This window comes from Pinus tabuliformis, chromosome 2_2 (genome assembly GCF_031772625.1).
Source record: "Pinus tabuliformis cultivar Carrire ecotype Pingquan chromosome 2_2, CPIR1, whole genome shotgun sequence".
NCBI lineage: Eukaryota > Viridiplantae > Streptophyta > Pinopsida > Pinales > Pinaceae > Pinus > Pinus tabuliformis.
The window spans coordinates 1,166,040,459-1,166,047,958 of NC_142300.1; positions in this window are offsets into that span (position 1 = coordinate 1,166,040,459).

Consider the following 7,500-nt stretch of genomic DNA (forward strand, 5'->3'; position numbering starts at 1 on the left):
CGGCTGATCCTTGGCTTCTGGCTGATGGCTCGTGCTCGGCTCCCTCTGAACAGTGTCATGAGGCTGAAGAGCTAGGTTCTTCGTAGGGTTGTGGTCTGGTTCAATGCGCGTGCCAGCTTCCTCCCTGAATTCCACCGAGACTGTGGCAATGACTACAGGTCTGTCCATGGAGCAAAGGAAACAAAATTGAGCGGACTGGGTGGTATCATTTGGAATGGGCGTCTGGGTGGCCTCATCAATCCGAAGAGTCTCACATGGACGGGCTTGTTCTCTTTTGCTACGGAAGCGGGAAGAGGAAGGGCTAGGGGGCGGGGAGGCCGAAGGGGAAGTCGAAGCAGAGGGAAGCGACGCAGGGGGGTGATTTGCTCTTCCATGGCTACCACCACGCCTGCTTCTCATGCGATGACGACGACGAGGCATATTGCTCTGAGAGGGATGCTGCAGCGAAGAGTGAGCCGAGATGGCAGGAAGCGGGGTGAGAGCAGCAGAGGTTAAACTAAAAATGACAGAGGGATTCAGATCAGGGACAGAGGCAGGGGCCGAGGCATCAAATTGCAAGGTGCAGTGGATAGATTGGGAGAAGTGAAGACCATTTCCCAGGTCGACGCAACAGAGAAGCCTGCAACGCCTCCCTGTAGCGGTGCGAGAGCTTGGCTCTGCTGCAACAGGGTGGCAAGAGTAATTCAAAGGCAGAATGGAGGTCTGCTGAGGGCTCGAAGCCATAATTTGAAGCTTGCTGGGGAGGTCTCGATCCGCGCAGTGGATTAATGCTGCCGGCCGAGAGGCAGAGGCCTGCCTTAAATTCCCACAGGTGAGCTCGCGGATAACCATGTGGCTCGGCCACCTGCCAGGTCGGCATTGTATCCGCATTAACTTCCCATCAACCACCCACATCTGGGGATTACATCGTAATATATTATTATTATGGGCTAATTGTAATAAATTTACATTGGAAATTGTTTATAAGATAATGTAATATTTGATCACCTAAATATATGTATAAATTAAACAATATAAAAAGATAAACTAAAACTCATTGAACAACAAATAGTTATATAAATATACTATTAATGTAATATATAATAGTTAAAATATAAAGTTGTTTGTATATAATTTATTGTAAATGTTGTAATAATAAAAAATAATTAAAACACTATATACGAGATATATTGTACTTTTACTATAACAAAAAAACATTTAATAAAAATAATCAGTGTAATATGTAATATATTATATGTTTAACATATAATAGTATAAATGATATATTATTTAATATATAATAGCATAAATGATATATTATTATATGTTGTTTTGGACATGGTATAACATGTTTTTTGTTTTGTCAAAAATTTACGTCGTTTATTTATAGTTAAACATTTAGAATTCAATTTTTGTTATTTTTTATTATTATTTAAATTTATTTATTTGTAAGCTGATTAGTTGAGTTCTTATTATGGTTTGTTAAATAACATGTTTGTTTTGGGCATGGTATAACATGTTTTTTGTTTTTGTCAAAAATTGAAGACGTTTATTTATAGTTTAACATTTGGAATTCAATTTTTGTTATTTTTTATTATTATTTAAATTTATTTATTTGTAAGCTAATTAGTTGAGGTCTTATTATGGTTTGTTTAATAACTTCCATTTCTATTAGTTACTATTTTTTTGTTTTGGTTTTATTTTCTTTTAATGTAATTTTATGATTTTTTCTATTATTTCTATTTTCATGAATAATTTTTTAACTGTGTTTTCATATATATATGTATAAGTATATATACAACTATAAACAATATTAGTTAGTCATGTTTCTTAATTTTAGTGATATATTAAATAATACAATTGTTTTATTTGTGTAATAAAATCTGTTTTTGTTATATATATGTATAAGTATATATACAACTATAAACAATATTAATTAGTCATATTTCTTAATTTTAGTGATATATTAAACAACACAATTATTTTATTTGTGTAATAAAATCTGTTTTTGTTATTTTTTTTTGGTTTAATTAAATATTATGCAACCCTTGTTTAATATATAAAACTTACAACACAAACATATGATAAAAGATGTACATTATTATAGTGTGAATAATTTAAATCCAAAATACTTTCACTTTTTAAAATCAGCGAGAAAAACAAAAATTATTTAGTACAGACTTCAACATGGCCAACAATTAATGTCAGTCGTCAAACATGACCATATAACAATGTCTAGTACAGATCTTAACGTGGCCACCCACTGCACATATCCACACAACTATATGGTTACGGACTTCAATAAATTTCGCTAGTTCCCAAATAAAAGAGGACTTGTTTCCACTAAATACAACTTTATTTTCTTTTACGCCATATATGTGGGACTTTTCTCAAATTTTCACGCCATTTCATGAATCTGTATAATATTTTCCGGTGCAGTGAATGCGTCACATAAATGGTGAAGCTTGTAAATGACAAACCTGTCACTCCATGCTTTTATTCTGATTTCGTCGCAATGTCACTCGATGCTTTTATTCTGATTTCGTTGCAATGCCATTTGACCGATTCAATCGTTCTGATTATTCTTTTGTTGTGGGTGAGCGAATTTTGATGAAAATAATACGTGGATCATAAGAGGGCAAGCCACATCACTCACACAAGAAAGATGGATCGCGTGCAATGTGCAATGATAAAAGAAATCACGGCCAACTGAACGCAAATCTCGCCACAGTTAAATTCACGATCATTTCGACAATGAATTGGAGAAGTGAAAGGCTTTATCTTAACAGATGGACTGAAGTGGGAAGCTCTGCTCTGCTTTGCTTTATGTAAGCGTGATACTGGGTATTTCAATTCACTGTAGCCATAATGGATCCAACCACTCAGCAAAATTAGCTCATTGCATAACAATCAAACCCTTGATGTGGCAGAAAGAGATTTGGCCACACGTAAATCGATTTGAGTCACCGTTCATGTCAAAGCAGAAAATTGAAGAGTGATAAAGCACAGAGAAAATGGCTAAATTATGAAGAACGATGAATTAGAGGGAGCATCCCACCATTGGTTAAAAAGTAGAAGAATTCAACGGTAATTTGAGGAATGAAAATCGCTTACCTTCTCCAGAAATGGTTCAATTATAACAACACTCAACACTTGGTATGCTGAGAGTGGACCGCAATAAAGGAAGGTTGGATCTGAAAGATTGTGTCAACATCATGATCGGGCTAAGCACAGCGCATCGCTGATGACAAGGGTCAGAGAATCTTATGCAAACTATTAAAAGGACAATCATCAAAGTTGATCGAGAATTTGACTCCAAAGTTGGGAGGAAGAGGTGGGGATAAGTGGAAAAAATAGAGAATATTGTATTATTGGAGAGAGTTTGTTTTCTTGTTGTACTTATTGTATATTATGATTAGTTTTTATTTTTAGGAGTTAATTATAATCTCTTTAAAATGATGTAAATTTATATATTTTTGATTTTTATGATTAATTGAATAGAGCGTTCTCTGCCTTGGCAGTCTCCAGGTGCAGTTTGCTCACTGTGAGCTGCTAGTTCAAGAGTATAAGTTTGAGTTCCCATTTTTAACATGGTATCAGAGCTGGTGAGCCTTGGTAGCTGAATTGAGTGCTTTAGTGACAAAGTTGAGAGCCTTAGTGGTTGAAGAGCCTTAGTGGCTGGAGAGCTTTAGTGGCAACAATGGAACTTTGGTCATTGATTAATTCTAGAGCCCTTGTGGGGGTGTGTCGTGAGCCTTGGTGGCTGAAGCGTGGAGGGTTGGTGGCTAGAGAGAGGCATTTTTTTCTTCTCTTGTGTAGAGTTGGAGCAACGAGGAATTTTTCCCTTTTTTACACACTCGCTAAAGAAGAGAGTAGTGCATGATTTAGGGTCGAAAAGCGTGTTGATTGTCCATTACTCACACCGATTTCCAACAGTGCGGGTAGAAAGTGCGGATCTGACACCCTAACCCAGCACTAGTGAAGTTGTGGGTTGATCATGTGGATCGGCTTAGATCTGGGTCTCTATAGATCGTAGATGTCGAGATCACGCAGATTGTTTGGGAGATAACTGTTGAGATCACGGAGACCGTTTGGGAGATCGTTGTTGAGATCCTGTTGAGGATCGGATCAGAAGCCGAGTCTTGGAGATTGCCTCAGATATTTCCCCCTTTGGTATGTTTCTCTATTTTTTTTAGATCGCCTTTGTTGGTGTAGTATTTTTGCTGTTGGCTAGATCGATTGTTGGAGATTGAGGATCTTGAGGTAGATCCATAGATCGATCCTGTCACAATGAATAATCATATGGAAGAAGCGTACCTGAATGAGAGCAATAAGCTTGATGGGTCGAACTACACAAATTGGAAATTCAAATTGCAGACATTGCTCGAGGGGCAAAGTGCATGGGCAATTGCAAATGGGGACGAATCAAAGCCGACTATAGTTGGAGGTGGAACAACTGCGACAATTCAAGATTGGGAGAAGAGGGAGAATAAAGCAAAAGTGTTGTTGAAATTTTCAGTGAAAGATTGTATCATCCATCTCATGAATATCTACAAATGATATTTGGGTGACTCTCAGGGATTTGCATGAGATAAATAATACAAATCACTTATTGTTCCTGAAGAGTAAGATTCTCTCCATCAAAATGGAGGAGAATGAATCAATTGTTGCATTCATCTCTCGGATCAAAGAGCTGAGAGATAAGTTGGGCGATATAGGAGAGAAAGTGTCCAACACGGATCTTGTCACGATTACCTTAAAAGATATGATTGGTGATTATGATATGTTCATTATAGGGCTGACAGCGAGGGAGAAAGCCCCCACTTTTGAAGAATTGACAAGCATCTTGATGTAGGAAGAAGAGAGGTGGATGAATCTGAAGCCTAAGGTAGCAGATCTCGCATTAATGGCAAATAAAAATCCTTTCAAAGGGAAACTGGGAGCAAGACAAAAAGACGGTGGTACACCCCAGAGAAAGCCATTTCAAGGTATGTCTTCGACCATAATTGATTCAGGAATCAAGTGTTTTTACTGTGGTAAATTTAGTCACATTTCTAAACATTGTTATAAAAGGAAGTCTGATGAAGCCAAACACAGAAAAAAGAATCATACAGGGCACTTTGTTGACGAAAATCACTATCATGACCTCAAATTGTTTATTTCCAATTATGTTCTTTCTGCTGAGATTGATGAGGTCGAAACCTGATTTGTGGATTTTGGAGCATCCACTCACATGACAAGTAATAAGCACTGGTTTGAAAGTTTTAAAGAGACCAACAATGGTGCTAATATCTACCTTGGTGATGACAAAGCCTACCAGATTAAAGGGTATGGAGACATTCCTGTGATATTGCCTGATGGCAATATCAGGTGCATCCAGAATGTGATGTATGTACCAGGCATTAAAAATAATTTGATCTCTGTCTCTATGATTGTAGATCAGAACCTAAAGGTAGAGTTTTTAAAACCTATTGTGTCATAAAGGATTTGTTGGATAAATAGAAACTGGTTGCATCTGGAATATGAGTTGGAGGCCTGTACAAGTTGAATGTTACAAGTGTGCCACACCAAGATTTGACTTCAACAACGATACGATCAGAGAACCTTTGGCATCAAAGATTCAGACACATCAATCTTCATGACTTATTGCTGCTACAAAAACAAGGTATGGTTAATGGACTCCCTGTTTTAAAAAATGCACATGTTGATTGTGAAGGATGTGCACTTGGAAAGATGCACAGGGATGAATTTCCCTCAAGTTTAAATAGAAGAAAGAGAGATATCCTCGAACTTGTGCACACTGATATATGTGGACTGATGCAGACAAGATCATTAGGAGGAGCATATTATTTTTTATTATTTGTTGATGATTGCACAAGATATACCTGGGTATATTTTATCAAAAATAAAAGTCATACTTTTGAATATTTTAAATAATTTAGAAGTATGATTGAAAAACAAACAGGGAAGGTCATCAAAATTCTCTGCTTAGATCAAGGGGGAGAATACAAGCTTGGTAACTTCATCAAATATTGTTGGGACCATGGAATAATTCAACAATTTACAATACCCTACACTCCACAACAGAACGAGGTTGTAGAGAGAAAGAACATAACTTTGGTGGAGTGTGCACACAACATGTTGAAAGGTAAGAACCTATCTAATGGTTTTTGGGCAGAAGCTATTAATACTGCAGTCTATTTAAAGAATAGGAATCCAATGAAGAGCCTTGATCTTAAGACTCCATTCGAGGCTTTATATGGTTTTAAGCCTGCAGTTAGTCATTTAAGGGTATTTGGTTTGAAAACTTTTGCACATATTCCTAAGGAGGATAGGAAGAAATTGGATGCTAAGGCCATAAAATGCATATTTGTAAAGTATTGTTCTACGTTTAAAACATACAAACTGTTCAATCCATCTACTTACAAGGCGTTTGCGAGTAGAGATGTTATATTCCATGAACAAGTTGATGAAGGGAACAAAGACAAAGGCTATGAGGAGTGGAAAATGTCTTTGCTGATTGAGGACACCAATGAGGAAATTAAAGACAGCCATGTGCAACAACAAAAAGAAGAATCAAGTGATGCATGTACAGTCAGCAATCCAAGTCCACTAAGGAATATGCAAGAGAAATTTGAGGCAAGTCCACTACCAAGGAGATTAGGTGGGCAGACTCACTTACCAGCAAGGTATAGAAACTATGCTTTTATGACCAATATTTTAAATGTTGTTGAGCCCTTAAATTATAATGAAGCAAGCCAGTGTGATGTATGGAGGGTAGCCAGGAAAGAAGAATATGAGTCAATAATTAAAAACAAAACTTGGGATTTAGTTGAACTGTCAGAAGGGAAAGAACCTATAGGTTGTAAATGGTTATATAAACCTAAGTTCAAAGAAGATGGTAGCATAGACAAATATAAAGCTAGGTTGGTAGCTAAAGGTACTCACAAAAAATGGATTGATTATGAGGAGACTTTTGCTATTGTAACTAAGTTAAACACTATTAGAATGTTAATAGCTTTAGCTACAAAGAATCATTGGAGTCTACATCAACTAGATGTGAAAAAAGTATATTTAAAACAATCTGAAGGGTTTATCAAACAGGGGCAGGAACATTTAGTCTACAAGTTAAAGAAGACATTATATGGATTGAAACATGCAGCCATGTCATGGTATGAAAAAAATGACTCCTTTTTTTTGCAACATAATTATAAGACAAGCAAAAACGATCTAAATCTGTATACTGTGTTTGATGAAAAGGGGACCATTGTCTTGATTTCTTTATATGTAGATGATCTAATTATCACTAGAAATGTTGGTGAATTGATTAAAGAAATCAAAGTGCATATGTTGCAAGAGGGACTCTCGCCAATCTTTTTTCACTCAAGGAAAGTATGTCAAAGGATCATTGAAAAAATTCAGAATGGAACAGTGCAAAGTTGCCTCAGTTCCTTTACAGGGGAATCTTAAACTTCAGAATGATGATGATTCGTGTGCAATTTGCAATGATAAAATAAATCA